We start from the raw sequence: 23,065 nt of genomic DNA on the forward strand, positions 1-23,065 counted from the left end.
GTACCGTATGTAATGGAAAGTCTGGAAATGATTTTTATTCGGGAACCAGAAAATTACTTTTAGTTAGTTATCTGGAAATGGGATGTAATGGGGAACCTTGAAATTATAAGCAACGGGGAACCTGGAAATGGTATGTCATGGGAATCTGGAAATTATATTTAACAGGGAATTTGGAAATGATATTTAATAGGGAAGCTGGAAATTATGTTTAATGGGGAACCTGGAAATGGTATGTGATGGGAAAACTGGAAATTGTATTTCATTGGGAAACTGGAAAATATGTTTAATGAGGAACCTGAAAGTGATATGTAATGGGGAACCTGGAAATGCCATGAAATAGGAAAACTGGAAATGGTATGTAATTAGGAGTCTGCAAACAATTTTTAATGGGGAGCCTGAAAATGATTTTTAATTGGGAACCTAGAAATGGGATGTAATTGGAAAACTGAAAATTGTATTTAATGGGAAACCTGGAAATGGTATGTCATGGGGAACCCGGAAATCATATTTAATAAGGAATCTGGGAATTATATGTAATAGGGAATCTGGAAATGATGTTTAATGGGCAACCTGGAAATGGTATGTAATGGGGAACCTGGAAATGATATGTACTGGGTAACCTGGAAATGGCATGTAATGGGAAAACTGGAAATGGTATTTCCTGATGCCTCCATGGCAGCATACCTGTGACAAGTTCCGCCTTGGCTCCTCCCTCAGGACCAGTGAATATTATAAAAGAAAAGAATTAGTGCATTCCCAGCATTCTCTGTTTTTCCCCTCATACCTTCCAGTCAGTGAATGGTGGTCGAACGCCCCTTACCTCTGCAGTCGGCAGCTTCCAGCTGGGTTCAAGCCTCTCCCAGGTGCAGTCCTATTCTTGGACAGCTACATGCGCTGATAAGATAGGGAGTGCCTTCTGTGGGTCTTTTGGGAGAGCAGTTGACTCTTAACTAAGAGCTCCTATCTGCATTTATATACTGTCATTTGCTCAAGCCTGCAGCAGAGAAAGCAGCTATATCTATTTTTCACTTTTCCTTCCATTTCTCCCTCCTGTCATCCATTCTCTCTCATTTTCCATTCCTTGCATTCCTCTCTCTCTTTTTCGCTTTCTTCCTCCCCCACCACCTTTCCCTCCTTGTGATATTGTACCTTCATTCCTGGTTACTATAGTGGGTGGCGCTCACCTCACGCCAGCTTTTCTGAGTCCCTCAGTGTCTTCCTGCACGCCCTTCGCATGTGCGGATGTCAGGAGCCGCTTGGTGGGCCGGGCTGAGTCGGGCGCATAGGTCCTAGTGCCGCTGGCCGCACATGCGTGGTCTGGCTGGCGTGTGACGTAAGTGCGTAGCTCCGCCTCCTACATCACACGCGGAAGTCGGAGAGAGTGTGGAACGCAGCTGAGGCGCACGCCGCTCAGCTGATGGCTTTGCATCCACGAGCTCCCTCCGTGTTTGATTCTTATACGCAGTGTGATTATTTGGCCCCCTTTTTATAAGGAACCCGGCCTTTTTATTTTTATTTAGTATATTTTATTTTATTTAGCTTGCTGTTTGGTTATAGCTTTTAATAAAGTAATTTTAAACGTAATACACTACGGGAGCCCTGTTTCTTTCCTATGAGGACGACCCAGACCACTGACGGGTACATCACATCTGGAGCGCAAGCACCCGGGGACAGCCCAACTGGAACCTAAGACGCCATTCTACTGCCTGGTACTACATGCCTATTACCCCTGCAGGGGTGTAGGGAGCTGGTGAGTGGGGATCCTTGAGGGGGAGCACCGCAAGTCACCGGATATCAGCTGCTTTTTTCACGAAAGTCACTATTCACAAGAACTTTGTATATGTTGGAACTTTATGCACTATTTTTGCTTATGTTGGAACTCTATACTATTTTTTCCAAAAAAATCTTTTTTTCTTTATCCTTCACTACTTTTGTATAATCATCATTTTTGCAACACATGATGAACTGATTTAAGATTTATATCCCCTACCCATTCAATCTGAATTGTGGATGGGAGAGTGTTTCAACACGGAATTTGGAATTATATGATATATCACTATTTGCATGTATTGATTAACGATATTTGGAGATTGGGCACTACACCACTTGCAGGGGGGATTGTTAGTGGTCAGATTCCTCTTTATGCAATAGGTGGGGGTGTTTATTGAATTTTAAATTTTTATGTATTTGATTCTAGTTTATTTATCATTATCTACATTGTTTTGGATGGTTAGCTACACCTCAGATATATATAAGAGCAGTCTACTGGCTTGTACACACTAGTACGGTTCACCAATCTCTAATAGGTGCATACTCAAACTCACAAATTAATGGTTTTTGGCTGAGTGGTCTCTCTCGCTCTGTATACACGAGCACGGATTGGTAAATCTAAATAGGTACCCGACATAGGTAGCGCCACTTACCCCTATCTACAATTTTCTTACCATTTAATCTCACCCTTCTGGGGGTGTGTATAAGGGGAGGCTGCAAACCTCAGTCCGTGAGCGCGGAAACCCTTTCCTATTTACAGAAGGTTAACAGGTAGGCTGTCCTACTCAAAAGATGGGCAGGGGATACATAGCAGAACGAGCAACAGCAGTTCCATTGCAGCAATTAGCTCAATCTCCTCCAGAGAAGTTAACTCTTCCTGGCCCATCCTCGAGAGAATGCTCTCTCCACGCAGCAAGTATCCCTCCTAGACATTTGGATGATGGTGGGCCATCTGAGGATACCTCAGAAGAGCTCGGCCCTCAGACTTCAACCTTTTTCCTAGTTCAGCCCTATGTCCAGGCTGTAAAGCCAACTATTGGCTGGGAGAAAGCCGACACTTTATCTGAGTAGTCAAAAGATGTACTTCCCATTTCTAAAGCAGCACGTTTCCTTCTTTCGGCTCGGTTTCCACTAGTGCGACTTGTCATGCGACTTGGGACTGCAAAGTCGCATGACAAGTCATACCCCATGATTTCCAATTAGTACCGTTTATCTGTGTGATTTCAAGTCGCATCGACTACAGAGTAGTCCCTGCACTACTTTGGTCCCATTTTGATGCGACTTGAGGTCCATAGACATCATTGTGACTTTCAGGTCGCAATAGTGGAAACATAGGCTTACTCTGGATGATATCAGAGACATTGTTGAAGAGGAAAGGAAAAAAGAAAAATATATATGTTTTTCCTCTCAATTGCTTAGGAAAACTTTATCCACGGTCGGAACAAGATTCTGCAATGCCAGACGGTCCGCCAGAGGTAGACGCGGCAGTGGTTCGTATAACAAAGAATTTCATCTCACCAATTGATAATTCAGCCTCAATTGAGGATCCTTTAGACCAGACGTCTCCAAACTTTTTACTATAAAGTGGTTGTAAACCCTTACAGACCACTTTGACTGTAGGTCCAAGAAATATCTCCTAAACCTACATGGTTTAGGAGATATTTGCAAAAAGACAGGCACCGCTGTCTACGGCGCATGCGCCGTAGACAGCGGCGCGCAGGCGCACTGAGCATGCCGCTGCTAACGGCAATATGCCGTTAGTGGCGGCTCCCGTGCGCATGCACAGGAGTGAAGTCATTGCGGCTCTGGCCAATAACAGGACTAGAGCCACGATACCTGGAAAGAAGATGGACGCTCCGTAGCAGAGGGATCAGCGGTGACATTGCAGGCTCCTTAGTCAGGTAAGTGACACATAATGGGCTTCTATGCATTGCATAGTAGCCCATTATGCTTTACCTTTGCAGGGAAACAAAGAGGAAGTAAACCCATCAGGGTTTACTTCCTCTTTAAGGGCGACATTGTACTTTTTCATATATTCGCGGGCCGAAAAAAAACCTGTTATTTATAAATGAATCTGCAGCAGCAGAATAGAATAGAATTTGACAGGTTTTCGGCAGTAGAGCTGGATGGCGCAACTGTATCCTCCGATCAAACCTAAATGCCGTAACCTCATGCAGGGGGGGATAAACTTCCAGTGTGCACAGGGCCTTACATCTGTGTTACCATGACACACACCCCCTGTACATTTGTGTCCCCATCACAGTCTCCCAACACATTTGTGTCCCCCTTAGATACCCCTTCCATATTTGTGTCCCCATCAGAGGCCCCTTCCATATTTGTGTCCCAATCATAGACCCCCATATATTTGTGTCCCCCCTTAGAAATACCCCAAACATTTTTGTTCCTCTTAGAGCCCCCCACACAGAGCCCAATGCACATCAATGTCCCAGAGACCCCCCCACACGCATTATAGTCCCCATCAGAGACCCCCCCCATGCACATTAATGTCCCCATCAGAGACCCCTGCACATTAATGTCCCCATCAGAGACCCCCCACACACATTGTTGTCCCTATCAGAGACCCCTGCACATTATTGTGCCCATCAGAGACCCCTGCATATTAATGTCCAAATCAGAGACCCCCCACACACATTGTTGTCCGCATTAGAGACCCCTGTACATTAATGTCCCATCAGAGACCCCTGCACAGTTGTGTCCCCCTTAGAGCGCCCCCTTCCACATTTGTGTCCCTCATCAGAGCAACCTCTGCACATTTAGGTTCCCATCAGAGAGCCCCCCCACTGCACTCACATTTGAGTCCCGGTTATATTGATGCCCAGCTTCAGTGCAGCTCTGCTGTATCTCCCGGCTCCTGCCCGGCTGTTACACAGGCGCGTGGTATGCAAATTGACAGTGGGCAGGGAGCTAGGAGGCGCAGCAGGTCCTAGCCGGCAGTTCTAGCAAACAGCTGCTTAGTCAGGCGCCGGGTTGGCAGGCTTTGTCGGGTTGCGGGACCAGCACTGCATACTGCCAATGGCGAGTATGCAGCGCAGGACCTGCTACCCAACGTAGCTTGAGCAGAAACCCACCCTGCAGTGAGTCTGAGGACTCAAGCTGCGAGCTGGAAAAAACGTCCCAGCGGGCAGTAGTTTGGAGATCTCTGCTTTAGACAGATGAATAGACCCCAACTTAAAGGAGCTTACCAAATGGCGGGTAAATGCCTGGAAGTCAGCAATTGCCTTATCTGTATCCAAAGCCATGTGGGCATGGACCAAAAACATGGACACAGTGATTCATCAAAATATTCCTAGGGAAAATATAGTCAAGGTTTTGGACAAATTATGGCTCTCAGCAGACTTCACTGGTGAGACGGCGATGGATACAATTTGTTACTTCACAAGATCAATGTCACTACATGTGATAGCCATATAGGTATTGTGGTCAGAACTACGGGCAGCTGACACTGTGTCAAAACAAAATTTGTATAAATACCCCTTTTTTTTTTAATGATAAATCACTCTTTGCAGAAAGGTTGCAGAAAGCCATTTCCTACGTCACAGGAGGAAAGTCAGCCTAGATTCCCCAGAACTGCAGAATTAGATGTACCCGGGGATTCAGGGATGCTTACTTACATGCACCCATACTACAACTGTTACACTTGTAAAGTATGTTAAAGTATCTGAGATTTTCAGTTGGCCAGGCCACTCTACAATTCCAGAGTCTCCCCTTCTAACCTTGCACTTCCCTCAGAGCCCTCACGAGGGCTCGGATCACTATCCAAGCTTCTTTATGAGAACTCATCTCAGTTCTTATCACTAACCAGATGATATCCTCCTTTTATCAAAAGATCAGCCCAGCTGGTGGAACACAGGTGGATGCTGTGGCCTACACTATCCAGGTACGGTTGGATGGCAAATCATCAAATGAGTCATCTTTTCTCCAGTATAGGCACCCTTTTCAACACCGCAAAAGGGACGGTGTCCCTGCCATCTCAGAAAGTGTGGGCGATCATTCAGAAAGTAAGGAGAGTGAGGACAAGGTCCTACATAACAGCCTCAAGCTAACTCAACTTATTAGGGATTTTTGTCTTTTTGTATCCAGATGGTCCCATGGACACATGGATACCTCAGGCACCTTTTAGCTAGAATTCCTGAAGCAATGGAGAAAACCGTCTATCCCAGTCCATATATCAAACAAGTTTGATGCACAGGGGTTTCATGCACTAGTGGACAAAGAGGGAGATGCCTGTAAAGCCACGTCCATTAAAGCATGTCTTCTGGACCACAGTTACCACAGACGCCAATGCAATAGGCTAGGAGGCACATTGCAACCAGATGTTGGTTCAAGAGAGATGGGCGTTCAATGCAGCAGACATCATCGCAAATATTCTGGAGATCCATACGGCTTATCTCGTATCAACAGCATTTGCTCTCTCAGATCAGGGACAAATCAGTTCTGATTCGGATAGACAATAGAGCTGCAATATCATACATACATCACCAAGGCGGAACCAACAACAGTTCCTTACTAAGGGAAGTGGAACCCATCTTCATTTGGGCAGAGGGAAATCTGAAGGACCTAAGAGTAGTCTATCTTCCAGCCCACTTAAACACAGACGTGGATCACCTATTCCAAGGATTCCTGGATCCCAACAAATGGTCCCTACAACCGAAGTTATTCAGTTAGATTGTGGGCCAGTGGACCTTTCCTGAACTGCATCCTTTTGCTACAGCAAGCAATACCAAGCTGCGGAGGTTTATTTCACATCTACCTCACCCTTTGGCAGAAGCAATAGATGCCCTGTCAAGTCCTTGGGCATGCAATCTTATTTAGGCCTCCTCCGGCCTCCTACCTCAAATTCTCTCGAGACTTGCATTATCAACACTAAACGGTGATAAAGTCCTTCCATATTTGCAGGGAGACTCATGATTCCCTAGGGCAATATTTCTGAGTGTCCAACCTCCGGTAAATATTCCTCTGATACCCTTTCTTCTGGTTCAAGGCATCACACCCAACAGAATCCTCACTGATTAAGCTTTCACATTAGAATGTTAAAACAGAGGCTTTAATCATTAGGATATTCCTCCAGAGTTGTTTCAACTCTGCTCAAACACAGGAGCCTTCAATGAACAATACGTGTGACAGAGTTTGGAATAAGTTTAGATCTTTCGCAAACGGCAAAACTTCAATCCTGATGTACCCCCTTCCTCCCAACTCCTTGACTTCCTTCAAGCAGACCGCACGCCCACTAGCCCGCAAATTAAAGGGGACATACCCACCGTTGCCATTGTGCTGACGTATATTGGCGTGAGGCAGTCGGCAAGTGGTTAAGTTGTCCGGGACAATAAATATAGTTTGTTAAGGTATTTTCAAAGAAAACCAGTGAAAAAAAAGAACTATGAAGTCAACTATTGCTAACCTTATTTTCTGAAAATGCTAGTTGCCTTACTGGCATGCTGAACCAAGGGCCTTTAATACTTTTGATTTCTGGCCTTAATGTAGTATTAAACCCAAAAGCAAATATTTATAATATTACAGCTTACTAATTCTTAGATGTGATGCTGCATTTGTTTTTTGTTTTTAGGCTTTCTTTCCTTTATTTTTACTTGATGAACTGGCCAGTAAGTCTGTCTTTTTTTCAAAAGAACAAGCTGCCGTGTAGATGTTGCAGTTAGTTGGTTGAGACAAACCATTTGCCACTGATGGGGGAGTCTAAAATGGTCAACTTTTATTTATGTAAAACCTTTATCGCAGAAGGATAAATCCACTGTTGCTGTTATTGCTTAAAAAGTCTGAGTTGGAGTGTTCAATAGTGTTCAATAGTCAGAAGCAGGCAGCACTGCATTGTGGGAACTGTAGTCCAGAGGAGAGGGACTCTACTGTAATAAAGAGCTTTTCTGCATTTCTCAGAGATAGATTGCCAGAAGGAGGGGAAAGAGCTACATTTTCTCAGGCTGTACAGGACACTTGAGGTAGAGTGCACATTGCTGTCCAGTGAGTTCCATTACTGTTATCGGTGGCCTGAGCGGGATTCGTAGTACTACGTTCGGGGGTGCCGACACCCAGAGTCACCTGGGTGCAGATCAGAATGTGGACCAATTGCTGTGTGTGACCGGAAGGTGAGCTACAATATCATTGGAACTGGTGAGCCGCTGCTCTGGGGATTTACTATCTGCTGCTACAGAGACTGAGCCCTTTAGGAAATGACCATACATCCACCTAGTAGCCTTATTGCTGCCTGCTGGTGTGACTAGGACTATTCTTGCATGCACCAACGGTACAACTGGGCTCCAACACTAGCCGGCTGAAGCGTTAGGACTAAAGACTGTTCCTTTACAGCTGCTATGCAGAGACCTTTACCTATTGCACTCTAGACTAGTTATAGTATTATTATGACTTTGCTGATACAGGCAGTCCCCGAATTACGAACACAATAGGGACTATAGGTTTGTTCGTAAGTCGAAGTTGTTCGCAAGTCGCAAAACTGCATTTTGTAAGTGTAACTTTCGGTTGGAACACTGCATTCTTAAAGCGGGGGTCCACCTATCTATCGTTTTTTTTTTTTTGAGTTCATTCACAAACTTTTCTTCTCAGCATTACATACTCGCATATTGTGTGTAATATGTCCGCCTGTGTCAGATTTAGTCGGAAAGAATAACTTATATTATTCACTGCAGGCGGTTTCCATCTTCATTCTGGGCATTTGAAGCCCACAAGCATTTATTTCCTGGATGTGGTGAATGCTGTGCTCCCAGCATTCACTGCTCGTTCCCGCACATGCTCAGTGGCATCCTGGGAAGCCTGAGACTAGCTTCCAGGAGTCTGGGAGAGGCTAGAAACACGCCCACTCCCACGGGAGGAGAACCAGGAAGTGCAAAGAAGAATAGAAAAATAAAAGGTAATTACGGCGATTTAAATTTTTTTAAACGGCATGTCAGCATCTAGGCAAGGAAGAGAATACATACAGATATTGTTCAAAATTTGGGTGGAACCCCGCTTTAAGTGTAACTGCCGCCTGTGCATGGATGTGGGATGTGACGGGCGCTTGTTATGTTATCTGGGGCGTAGTACGGCAGTGTGGGATGTGTTCGGAAGTGCTCTAAAGTGCTCAAAAGGTATCCAGGACCCACGTGGAGCACAAGTGGCCTGCATTTGAGGCCGTTCGTAAGTAGGAGTAGTTTGTAACTCGGGTGTTCGTAACTCGGGGACTGCCTGTACATGAGTTAATCCCAGTCTAGTGAAGCAGAACTCTATTCTAAATTACCTTGAAATACTGATTATATTGTTCAGCAGACCGTGTCTGTACATACCTTCTATGTGTTTATTTATGCTCAAACCACCATGTATTCTAACCCATACCAATCCAATAAAGCGGTAGTAAACTGCATGGGAAGAGAAAATGAAACAAGGCAGATCGCCGTTTTGTCAGTACAGAAGGCATTGATACTGTGTCTCTGCAAAGCAGGGGCACTGTTCCAACCCTTCCCTTAGTACAAACACCTCCCCCACAGTAAGAAAACATGATATAGGCACACAGTTAACCCTTTGATTGCCCCTGATGTTAACCCCTTTCCTAGCAGAAAGTAAAAATTATTGTTTTTTTCCCCAAAATTGTGAATCTTTTTTTATTTATATCTCAAAAAATAAAAAAAATGCAGAGGTGATCAAATACCACCAAAATAAAGCTCTATTTATGGGGAAAAAAGGACATACATTTTATTTGGGTACAGCGTCGCACAACCGCGCAATTGTCAATGAAAGTAATGCCATGCTGTATTGCAAAAAATGGCCTGGTCATGAAGGGGGGGGGGGTAAATCTTCCGGAGGGCAAGCACTTAACTGCAGTTTTGTTTATGGGCAGTAACACATATTGATGCCAGTGGGCATTTTCAGAAGGAAATGGCTTATGAGAATATCACACCCACTGCCTCCTATGTTCTGAAGACTATTGAACCAAGAAATGTACGCTGTAACAATCGATCCAAAATTTCCAGTACAGAAGTTCTGTTTTTCATTATAAAATCGTTAACAAGTTACACGCAGACACAAATTTCAGAATTTTTTTCACACTGGATTGAGTCCAGCTAGCAGACGGTGCATGTGTTTACATATATTGTGTCAGTGTCACTTGTGTCAGAGTTGATCCAGAGGTTACAGCGCTCAGTAAATTACTTTATGTTGCCATCATAAATTTAATCTCATCCAACAGGCCTAAAACAGCTCTCCGTGCAGCCTTATATTTTTACTATGATGTGATCCCAAACCCATGTTTAAAATTAGCTCTAAGGGCGCTTTTATGGCACCTTAGTTAATAACCGACCAATCGCCTGCCTTCTCCCATTCCCAAAATAACTCAAATATTCAATTTTACTACCACCAGTGTATCATTTATAAGCTTAGCATGAGCTCATAGTAACATTTTGAGTAATACTTGAGGTTCCGATTACTTCCCAGTTCTTTTTTTAAGTTCATACAATCCTTCCCGAGTGACCCCCTGCCCGGTCTCAAAAATCATGTGACCAGCTGTTTATTTTCTTTTTTAAAGTGAAGGATTAATTAGAATCTTGTAAACATGGCCAACCGCTACTTCTCCCCGATCAGATTTCACAGTTCATTATATTTTTAATTGCGTGTCTAATTATTTATTTTATTGGTTTATTTTAATCTGAAATGGTATTTTCTGGATATGGTTATGTCGGGAAATAATGACTGTTGTGCACCATTTAAAGCAGAACAAACTGCATCTGAGCACCACAAACTAAAAATGCTATTTATTTCATTTTTAAAATGATATTTAATTGTAGCGGTACCCCCGTGGGGCCGCTGAGTGTAGTAGTTCCACCTGTCACCCTGCCTAGCCTGGCATTCTCTTCCAATCACTCTCCAGGCAATGAACAGTCCATCAGCTTTGTTTTTTGTTATTTTATTGAGAGGATTCAACTTGGATGGGGTAAAGGGATTATGGGATGCCCAGAATCAATAGTATTAAACGATAAAATGATTGATTGGAACCTCTATTCACATTCTCTAAAGCTCCAGACTTCTCCAGCACAACGCTTATTTGTAGACTGTCACGTTCTCTCCTGTGCAATACTTGGTTCCTGGCACAGCTAGCACACGGTTAGGCCCAACTCTGAATTAAGCCCAACTTGAAGGATTTGCCATTTGCTGGCAGGGACCACAGGCCCCTTTGATGTAGCGACCGATAGCAATAGAAAAAGAAGTCTTTAGTGCTACTGAGGTGGACTACTGATCCTAGTCAGTCCTGTGTAGGCTCTGCCAGCCCTCCTGGCTGCAGCAGCCGGACTTCAACGCCAGTAACATCACAGTCTCTCCCACTGGCTTTACATCCATCTCAGACTCCCAGTCCGCTCTCGCATGCCTCTCCCCCTGCTCTCCCGAGCGTGCCTGTCACTCACTGACACCTGGTGGATCCCTCCTGAAGACTTGCCCGGCAGTGTTCCCCGCTGTCCTCTCCTGCTCCTGTTCAGGACACCCCTTGGGTTGTGTGGGGTTCCCTCACAGCTTCGAGCCCCCCGGCCAAAGGTCGCCCCCCCAGACTGGGGGGCTCCCTCCAAGGCCCCAACAACCTAACACTCCATCTTTCAATTCTTCCACCTGAACAACTCCTCCCTAGCTGGGCTGACCCAAGGTATTTAAGGAGGCCTGCCCCCTGCCAATCCTAGTTGGGGTTTGGTCAGGGCCACTTAACACACCCCGAACAGCTCCAGCTCTCTTCCCCTCTACTGCTTCCAGAATCTACTCGAAGCCAGAAGGAGGTAACCAAGAAGGGACACTGTCTGTGAGTCACCAGCCTACACTAAACCACTCTCCAGCTACCTGATCAAAACAAACAGGCCTAAGCTAGGCCTGCCTAAATGTACCTGCACTGGCCAAAAATCTAACTCTAATGCCGCATTTCTTATACGGAAAACGCATGTCACACATAGGGCAACCCATTTATGGCCATGAGCTAGGAGCGATTTTGCACTCGTGTTTTGTGTGACAATCGCGGCAAAATTGTACCGTGTTTTGGGTGGCACCCAAAATCGCATTGCACATTTGCGGCAATTTGGAATTGTGGGCGGAATCACGGTGATTCTGTCAGTGATTCCAAATCGCCCATACGTGAACGGGGCCTTAATGTTAATTGAGAGAGTTTAAAGTGATTGTAAGGGTAATTTTTTTTTTTTTTTTAAAATAACAAACAGATCATACTTACCTCCACTGTGCAGCTCGTTTTGCACAGAGTGGCCCCAAACCTGCTCTTCTGGTCTCGCGGCTCCTCCCCACATCTGATAACCCCCTCGGAGAAGCACTTCCCCGGGGGGGTAACCTTGCGGGCGCACTCCTGAGTCCAGCATTTGTGTCTATAGACACAGAATGCTGGACTCGGCCCCGCCCCCCGGCGCCTACGTCATTGGATTTGATTGACAGCAGCGGGAGCCAATGGTTGCGCTGCTATCAATGTATCCAATCAAGAGCCGGGAGTCCGTGGAGAAGGAGCCAGCGCGCCCCCGCCGACTGAATGAAGGGGTTCAGGTAAGTAAAACGGGGGGCTAGGGGGTCAGTGTCTGCCAGGTGTTTTTTCACCTTACTGCATAGGATGCAGTAAGGTGAAAAAACACGTACCTTTACAACCCCTTTAATTCTGCTTTAAAGTGAAACTTTGGTTTTGCTGAAATAAGAAAACGGTCCAACATTCCTCTCCAGGCCAATGTTACATGTTGCAAGGATTTTTGTAAACATTACTACAAATCCTAACTTGCTTCAGTTGTGGAGATACAGTACTTATGTAGCCATTGCCATGTTCCTTCTTCCTGGACTGCTAAGTGGAAGGGACTGCCTTTACTATAAGCACATGATTAGTTATAGTATTGCAATAAAAAAAAAGTTCACACCAGAAGTATCTAATCAAATGAAATTTTGAAAATCCTGTTGTGGGGATAACTTTAAAGTGCAAAGTTTCCCTAGAATTATTCAATGAACATTAACCACTTGCCCTTCATGACGGGAAGGTTTTATGCCCTTCATGACAAGGCCATTTTTTGCTATTGGACACTGCGCTACTTTAACTGACAATCGCGCAACACTGTATGCGAATACAATTTATACAATTTTTTTTCACACAAATAGAACTTTCTGTTGGTAGTATTTGATCACCACTGTTTTTTTTTTGTTTTACCTTTTATTACATGAAAAAAAAAAAGACAAAAAATTTTGAACATAACAACATTTTTTACTCTCTGCTTTAAAACACATTCAATAAAAAATTTTTAAAAATGTAATTTCTTCATGAATTAAGGCCAAAATGTATTCTGCTACATGTCTTTGGTAAAAAAAAATTCCAATAATGGTATATTATTTGGTTTCCGTGAAAGTTATAGCATCTACAAACTATGGTCTATATACTGGAATTTTTATTTATTAATGTTTTTGATAACAGTAATGGCGGTGATCAGCGACTTATAGTGGGACTGTGATAGTGTGGTAGGCAATCTGACACTAGCTGACGCAGGCTGGGGGTCCACTAACTGACTGACTCTGACATCAATAGTGACACTAATATAGTGATCAGTGCTAATACTATACACTGTCACCATACTAATGACACTGACTGCAAAGAGGTTAACATCTAGGGTGATCAAGGGGTTAACTGTGTGTTTAATAATGCGTAATGTGTGCAGCTTTTACTAAGCTTTTTTTTTGCCCCTGTTTTGGGGGAATAAAAATAAACAGCAGATCAGTGTACAGAGCTTTGTATGGTTTACCCACACAGAGCTCTCTTCCGTGAATGACAGTTCCGAAGATCAATCATTGGCCGGGAATCGCTGATCGACTTGTGCTGTAATCACAGAACGGCCTGAGCGGCGGGTGGGCGTGTGCACGCGCTTTACCCAGAAGCACTGATCCCTCACCAGATATGTGATCCAGTGCATTGCGGCTGCCCTGCCGCAGTGGATGTACGAGGGCCGGGGCGGTCCGCAAGCGGTTAAACAACCTTTAGTTTATAACACATGTACAACACCTTGATAAACACACTATATTGTCAAAAGTATTGGAACACCTGCCTTTACATGAACTTTAATAACATCTCAGTCTTGGTCCATAGGGTTCAGTATTGAAGCGGACTTTGTACACTGGTCCAAATCATTTGGTGGAGGGAGGATTATGGTGTGGGGTTGTTTTTCAGGGGTTGGGCTTGGCCCCTTAGTTCCAGTGAAGGGAACTCTTAAGGCATCAGCATACCAAGACATTTTGAACAATTTCATGCTCCCAACTTTGTGGGAACAGTTTGAGGATGGCCCCTTCCTGTTCCAACATGACTGTGCACCAGTGCACAAAGCAAGGTCCATAAAGACATGGATGAGCGTGTTTGGGGTGGAGGAATTGACTGGCCTGCAGAGAGTCCTGACCTCAACCTTATAGAACACCTTTGGGATGAAATAGAGCGGAGACTGCAAGCCAGGGCTTCGCGTCCACATCAGTGCCTGACCTCACAAATGCTCTTCTGGAAGAATGTTCAAACATTCCCATAGACACACTCCTAAACCTTGTGTACAGCCTTCCCAGAAGAGTTGAAGCTGTTATAGATGCAAAGGGTGGACCAACTCAATATTGAACCCTACGGACTAAGAGCGGGATGCCATTAACGTTCATGTGCGTGTAAAGGCAGGTGTCCCAATACTTTAGACATTATAGTGTATATAGCACCATGTTGGACTTAGGCTTTATTAAAGACTTCTTGTCCAATTAGTTAGAGGATACATATCCAGCTCCTCACTTTCTTAGGATTTCAGCTATAAAACTTGGGCAGGGGTTCTAACATCTCCCTAATCTATCCTTAAAATCTCACCCCAGTCTGCCCAATCATACTCATATTTGAGCAAACCTTCACCTATTTTCGTTAATCCGGTCCCGAGGACAGGTATAACCTGCCAGTCACCTGCCTTCTCCCTGTGGACAGACTCTATACATGTTTTCTTTGACCTATATATTGTGTAGGTAATTCTGGAAGACAACACCTTATTATCTGATCTTTGTGGGATATATTTAATAATAAATCTGGGCATACAACCAAGTTTTCCCAGTCTAAAGCAGCATTGAATATAAGACGTAATAACAGTCACGTTACAACATGCTTTGATAAAGAGATCTTCGTTTTTCTTTCTTTAAACTTGTGACACGCACAACAGCGTAGAGTTGCCAAGTGTACAGGCCTTGAAGGCCCAGACAGTGCAGACGTTGCTTATGTCAAAATATATATTAATTTGTCATGTCAGGGTTCTAGAATAGTCTATTCCATAGCAGCCATACCGCACAGATGTTTTTCATGGTTTTAATTAAAAGACCAATCCATAATAAATGTCATATAAAAGGGCCAAAACTACCACTTCTACTAAAGTGGCATACTAACCCAGGGGTGCTCAACCTGTGGCCCTCAGAGCCCTCTGATGTGGTCCTCGACCTCATACTGAATGGAGGTGTTTTGGTGCACTTTCAGAATGTGCACCACACCTGCAAGATAAAATAGAATTACAGTATCTCACAAAAGTGAGTACACCCCTCACATTTTTGTAAGTATTTTATTGTATCTTTTCATGTGACAACACTGAAGAAATGACACTTTGCTACAATGTAAAGTAGTGACTGTACAGCTTGTATAATGTGTAAATTTGCTGTCCCCTCAAAATAACTCAACACACAGCCATTAATGTCTAAACCGCTGGCAACAAAAGTTAGTACACCCCTAAGTAAAAATGTCCAAATTGGGCCCAATTAGCCATTTTCCCTCCTCGGTGTCATGTGACTGGTTAGTGTTACAAGGTCTCAGGTGTGAATGGGGAGGAGGTGTGTTAAATTTGGTGTTATCGCTCTCACTCTCTCATACTGTTCACTGGAAGTTCAACATGGCACCTCATGGCAAAGAACTCTCTGAGGATCTGAAAAAAATGTTTGCTCTACATAAAGATGGCCTAGGCTATAAGAAGATTGCCAAGACCCTGAAACTGAGCTGCAGCACGGTGGCCAAGACCATACAGCGGTTTAACAGGACAGGTTCCACTCAGAACAGGCTCGCCATTATCGACCAAAGGAGTTGCGTGCACAGTGTTATAAACAAAGGTTGTCTTTGGGAAATAGATGTATGAGTGCTGCCAGCATTGCTGCAGAGGTTGAAGGGGTGGTGGGTCAGCCTGTCAGTGCTCAGACCATACGCCGCACACTGCATCAAATTGATCTGCATGGCTGTCGTCCCAGAAGGAAGTCCCTTTTAAAGATGATGCCCAAGAAAGCCCGCAAACAGTTTGTTGAAGACAAGCAGACCAAGGACATGGATTACTGGAACCATGTCCTGTGGTCTGATGAGACCAAGATAAACTTATTTGGTTCAGATGGTTTCAAGCGTGTGTGGCGGCAACCAGGTGAGGGGTACAAAGACAAGTGTGTCTTGCCTATGGTCAATGGACTGGCCAAGCATGTCTCCAGACCTATTGAGCATCTGTGGGGCATCCTTAAACAAAAGGTGGAGGAGCGCAAGGTCTCTAACATTCACCAGCTCTGTGATGTCATTATAGAGGAGTGGAGGACTCCAGTACCAACCTGTGAAGCTCTGGTAAACTCCATGCTCATGAAGGTTAAGGCAGTGCTGGAAAATAATGGTGGTCACACAAAATATTGACAATTTGGGCCCAATTTGGACATTTTCACTTAGGGATGTATTCTCTTTTGTTGCCAGCGGTTTAGACAATAATAGCTGTGTGTTGAGTTATTTTGAGGGGACAGCAAATACACTCACTACTTTACATTGTAGCAAAGTGTCATTTCTTCAGTGGTGTCACATTAAAAAAGATATAATAAAATATTTACAAAAATGTGAGGGGTGTACTGACATTTGTGAGATACTGTATATGGCAAAGCGCAGCTAACCTACAGGAAAGGTAAACCAAAGCACATCAGTGTGAATGTAGCCTTATAGGGGGCTCAGGACAGTAAGGGCTAGTTTACATTTGCTGTTTGGGGGGGCTGTAAAACCCCATAGTTGAGACGTGTTTTTTACCATACACCCCCAACCACTGATGTAGCGTCAGGGGTCGCAATGGCGTCCCCAGTGTGGCCTCCCTATCGCATTTTGTTTTACTCTTGGACAGGAGGGGCAGCGAGGGTGGCAATTTCAGAAATCCAGCTTCTCCTGCTCTCCCTCCTGCCAGCATTCAGTGGCTGCAGAAGGAAAATGTTCATTGCGCTATTCAAAATAAAATATTAGAAATTCTGAACCATTTCATTTCATTGTAGCCCATGACAGGTTACCAAATCATTTAAGTGGCCCTTGTTCTTCATAGGGTTGAGCACCCCTGTACAACTCAAAGCTTTAGTCTTTTTTTCACCTTAAAAAAAAATGTTTTTGAACGTTTTGGTGCAGTACCGCAGCCCTTCCTTGTTTCTTGCCTAGGTGAGAATGATGTTGCAAGTCCTGCTGCCTCCTGGGATGTCCACGTCAGTCAGGAGGCAGTTTTACTGTTGAGCGCATGCACGTGGCAAGATTCCATATGTGCGCAGGGTTTTGGGATCCAGCAGTGACACACTGAACACACATGGGTTTCCCGCACATGAGTGCAGATGCCAAAGGTACTAGGACCACAGATACTGGTGTTGTTTGCACATGCACAGGAGTGCGGGGAGTCTCTGTGTTAGTCACTTTAAATCTATTCTAAATCTATTCTAAACCTGTTATCTGTGCGCTGAACAGAACATGATTCCAAGGAAACCAGACTCTAAAATAGGAGAAAAAGAGTGCAGTTCTGCATATCTTCAGAGATCTTGGCCAACACTCATCCATTTACAAACCTAGTTTCAAATCTGCACTCTGCATCATTTTTGGCTGGAGTTGGTCTTTAACCACTTGGTGACCGGCCCATTGTAGCTTTATTGCTACAGGGCACTCTACGCAGAATCACATATACACGTGTATACACGTAGATACGTGACTCTGCCTTCCTGTAAAGGGGGCGCACGCGTTCCGCTTCTGCTGTGATTAGTCTCAGCAGAAGCCGATCAGCGGGTGCTGGCGGTCATCCATTGGCGATCGGCGAAGAGACAGACTGAACGGAGCGCTGCCTATGTGCACAAGGCAGAGCTCCGTCCTGTCAGCAGGGATGTGCTGGATTTTGTTTCCTAGCGAAGCAGGGAATAAAAACCAGCACATCCCTTAGTAAGGCTGAATTCACACCTATGCATTTTTAGTGCTTTTTGCATTTTGCAGATTTGCTCTACAGAACTTGTTCCATAGGGAATCATGTTATATGGACTGTAGTGCAAATCTGCAAAATGCAAAAAGCACTAAAAATGCATAGGTGTGAATCCAGCCTTAAAGCACCACACATAGTACATAGTAAAAAGTCCCCTCTATTGCTCTCAGCTTCCTCCAAATCTCCAAATTCCTTTATTTTGCTACTGTAGGGTGCCCATGTTTGTTCTCCATGGTCCCACTGTATGTAGGAATTTAGCCACCCTCTCTTGCTCATTCCCAAGATGGGCTACAAACTATTGGATTTGTAGTGTATGCAGAGCAGCGCACATGAACGCAATTAATGTGGGGTCATGTACGGGTTTCGAAGCTCGCGAAGAACGTTACAGGGAGGCAGAATTTTTTTTAAATAAAAAATGGTTCCAACATGACTGCGCACAAATCAAGGTCCATAAATCAAGTTTGGGGTAGAGGAACTTGATTGGCCTGCACAGAGTCCTGACCTCAACCCGATAGAACACCTTTGGGATGAATTAGAAGGGAGACTGCAAGCCAGGCCTTCTCGTCCAACATCAATGTCTGACCTCACAAATGCGCTTCTGGAAGAATGGTCAAACATTCCCATAGACACACTCCTAAACCTTGTGGACAGCCTTCCCAGAGGAGTTGAAGGTGTTATAGCTCCAAAGGGTGGACCAACTCAATATTGAACCCTACGGACTAAGACTGAGATGCCATTAAAATTCATATGCATGTAAAGGCAGGCGTCCCAATACTTTTGGTAATATAGTGTATGTGTGGCCGCGGCTTCCATCCTGGGGTCCGGTGCGTTTCTGTTCACCGGTTCAGGTGCGATTCAGGTTTGAATTTTTGCACCTGAACCGGCCCCAAAAACTCACGGGACCCTTTTGGAATTTGCACCGTGGCCGCCACGGACATGTGTGAACCAGCTCCATTGAGAGCCGGTCACACTTGCATGTCATGCGAATTGGATGCAGTGAAAAACCACATCCAATTCGCACATATGTGAATCCTGGAAGCTGATCGGTTTCTGTGCAGAGCTGCACCAGATTTTACACTCTCCAGTTTTAGTAAATCTCCCCCATAGTGTGCTGTGAATGCGCCCTGTGTGAAAAATGTTATCTGCCTACCGTTTTTTTTTCATTGAGTTTTTATTGAGATCTGCCTACCGTTTTGTCCTCACTCATTATTTTGCCTTTTTTTTTTTTAACCTAAAAGGGTCTCTTGACCTTGCTTGACCTAAAAATGACATGCCAGCAAAAAGGGGAAGATTATCATTCCAGCCGATTAGACGTGTTTCTGAAGATGTAAACAGTTGTTGTGAGTTCCAGGGCTGCGCCTGCGGTGCTGGAATCGTGAAACGTCTCAACGCCTTAAACTGCCTGTCTGTCTAATAATCCCATTAGGAGAATATCAGACATTAAAATCTCTTAAGTAGAATTATAGGTGTTCAGCCATAACATATGATGATATGGTCATTAGTACCTATTTAAATAAGCCGGGCTGGTTAATGATCTTTCTGCTAGCAAAACTCTAAAATAGAAACCGCTAACATTTTATCCAAACTTTTAATGACAGTGTATATAAACCCGAACAATGAACTTCTCTTATTTGTCCCCTTCGGCCTATTGAATATGCAATTGAAAGTGTTTCGTTTTTTTTTCTGTTGTAAAGCGTTGCGCAAACTGTTGGCGCTATATAGATCCTGTATAATAATAAATAATAATAATATTAGTTTTAGGGATGAGCCAAATGTAACCGAGTGACCCCGCCCCTTTGAACATCATGTATCGTCAGAGGGGGCGGGGTCATTCGGTTACGTCAGCGGGTGGCCCCGCCCTTGCCTTTATAACAGCTGTCACCGCGAAAAGACAGCAGTTGGCGGGATGCCTCCCATCGTGGGGGAGCTTTTATTTTCTTCTATTATTTGGGTCCGTCTACGCCGTGATTGAAGAAGGATGGACATCGCGGGACACTTTTTTTGTTTTCTTTTTTAATAAAGAAATTGTCTAAAACTGTCTTTTGTGTTTTTTACTTTTTGACACTTTTTTTGGTGAATGGGTAGGGGTAAAATGTACCCGATACCCATTCACATGGGGAGATGGGATCCTTGTTTAGCCCCCCCACCCACAGACCCCCACAACCACCAGGCAAGGGGATGAGGCCCTTGTCCCCATCAGCATGGGGACAAGGTGCTTTGGGGGGGACCCCAAAGCACTCTCCCAATGTTGAGGGCATGGGGCCTGGTATGGTTCAGACGGGGGAAGAGGGGGTGCTCACTCGCCCCCCCCTATCCTGTCCTCCAGGCTGCATGCTCATATAAGCATCTGGTATAGATTTTTTTTTTGGGGGGGGCACGCCAATTTAAAAAAACAATTTGGTGTGCAGTTCTCCTTAATATCCATACCAGACCCAAAGGGTCTGGTATGGACTGGGGGGGGGAGCAAGTTTTAAATGACGTTTTTTCCTTTAGAAATGTTATTTTGCTGCGGCACAGTAGAGCACATCAGAAAGATGCGCCACTTTACAGGCAGACTAAGGGGACCCCCCAGGCTTGACATTTAAAGGAATATTTGATTTTTATTGTTTCACTTGAAGCATTCTTAAAATCACTGCTCCTAAAAAACGGTTGCTTTTAAAACTTTTTTATGCATTGATACATGTCCCCCGGGGCAGGACCCAGGTCTCCATACATTTTTTATGGCAATAACTAGCATATAAGCCTTTAAAATGAGCACTTTATACTTTTCATGTTTGTGTCCCATAGACTTTAACGTTGTTCGCACAAATGTTTTGCCTGTTCGCTTGTTCTGGTGCGAACCGAACCGGGGGGGGGGGGGGGGGGGGGCGGTGTTCGGCTCATCCCTAATTAGTTTGATAAATTTTGATAAGTGCAAAATATACCTGCTGACCCTGCCAGAGTTAAAAGGAACGATTCAACAAATGATTTTGTCCGGAGCGAGAAAAAAAATAGAAGAACAAGGATGGAAAATTTTGGTCGAATCAAATGGGAACAAATACATTTCTAATAGTTGCATTCACCCCCAGCCGAGACAATTTTGAACTAGTCTTGTGTGCAAAACCTTTAATATATTGCAGCTTACCAATTCTTAGATGTGGTGGCTGCAATTTTTTTTTTTTTTTATGTTTTCTTTACTGTATTTTTACTTGGTGATCCCAGCCAGTAAACATGTTAAAGCGGAGCTCCGGGCTCCTTCAGAAAAAAATAAAAGTCAGCAGCTACGAATACTGTAGCTGCTGACTTTTTTTTTTTTTTTTTTTTTTTTTTTTTGCCACATCAGCGAGAGGGTGTACCATGGGAGTAACTTTTTTTTTTCAAGTTGACGCTCAAGAAAAATACCTCCCTTTTCCGTCACATCATTATGGCTTTAAAGTCTTGCATTGATTGGGGGATTACTTAACATACCTATTCCATACTTACATCCCTCCCCCCACTATCCCAGTATTCCAGCATAGGCCATTAATACCATACTAGCCACCCTCCCCCACCCCGTGCCACCCTCCCTGACCCCCCCCCCTCCCCCGAGACCATACTCCCTCATGTCTCCTGTTTATTTTTTTTTTTTTTTTTTAATATATATATTATTATGTTCTATTATGTTCTTTAGGACGCCCTCACAACAACCATATCTCAGCTGCTTTGAGAGAAATTCTGAATTTTTCCCATTCTCCCCACTTGGACCTAAACGCTTCCATTTTCATCCCCTCACTGAACCTTAGATATTCCATATCCTGTGTCTCATTTATTTTATTGAACCATTCCCTCATGGTTGGCCTTTCTTTTCTGTTCCAGTTATTGGGGATTAGGCTCTTCGCTGCATCAATAAGGTGAGGAAGGAGTGATCTGAGGTAGGCCTTCGTGTGCATCTCACTCAGGTGGAACAGGAGGACCCTGGGGTCCCTTGGTAAATCATACTTTGTAATCTCTTTAATGTATTTTCTAATCTCATCCCAGAAAATCGCTATCTCAGGACACGACCACCACACATGGGCCATCGTCCCGATTTCGCCACATCCCCTCCAGCAAAGCCGAGATTTATCCTTATCAATTTTATGCATCTTATCCGGGGTCATATACATTCTGGTTAAACACTTGTAATTTAACTCTAGGACTTTATAGTTAACTGACGTGGTCAAAAGACGCTTTACTATCAGATCCACTTCTGTCCCTGCAAATGTTAAACCTAGCTCCTTCTCCCATTTATTTATAAAGGGCAGGGTATCTATTCTCTTCAGCTCGACCAATATTTTATATATTCTAGAGAAACCGCTTTTTTTGTTCCGTTCTAGACATATTTTCTCCAATGGAAGAAGACTATTCACTGTTCTGATAGGTTGCGGTAGGGATGCTATGAAGTGTTTTAACTGAGCATAACGCCATGGGTTAATTATCATCCTATCTCCTCTTTTCTTGAGCTCCTGCAATGAACAGATTTTCCCCCGGTCCATTACATCTCTTAACTGCAAGTTCTCGTCTAGTAGCCATTTCCCAAACCATTCTTCCTTTCCCGGTGGAAAGTAATCTACTTCCTTCAATGACATTAGTGGTGAGTTGTATTGCCAATGTTCCCTTTTATGTACCCGATCCCATACTCCAAGTGCATGTCTAGTGATTTCGTGCATTTTTGTGTCTTGTTTTCTTAATTTTGGTGCGTACCATATTATTTTGTGCAGTTTTATCTTACTAATATTGTTTTCAATTTCTACCCATTGTTTACCTTTGTTTTTAAACCAATCTATTACCCTCCCCAGTGCAATAGCTTCATAATATTTACTGATATCAGGTGCTCCCCATCCCCCTTTGTTTTTGGTGTTTATTAATTGGTCATATTTTATCCGTGGGGTTTTCCCTTTCCATATGAATTTTAGAATCATTGAGTGTAACCTCTTGAGGTAACTAGACGGAAGAGCCACTGGGATCATTTGCAATGTGTATGTAATTTTTGGTAATAAAACCATTTTAAATGAGCTAATTCTACCCGACCACGACAGTTGCCCCTGTTGTAA

General features: G+C 44.0%; 1 pseudogene; it reads right to left on the reverse strand.

Moving 5' to 3' along the window:
• The window catches only part of LOC141148077 (histone H2B 1.1-like), a 48,235-nt pseudogene extending 26,181 nt beyond the window's left edge, over positions 1 to 22,054 (reverse strand).
• Between the last annotated feature and the right edge of the window lie 1,011 nt (positions 22,055 to 23,065).

Source organism: Aquarana catesbeiana, linkage group LG06 (assembly GCF_042186555.1).
Source record: "Aquarana catesbeiana isolate 2022-GZ linkage group LG06, ASM4218655v1, whole genome shotgun sequence".
In the NCBI taxonomy this organism is placed as follows: Eukaryota; Metazoa; Chordata; class Amphibia; order Anura; family Ranidae; genus Aquarana; species Aquarana catesbeiana.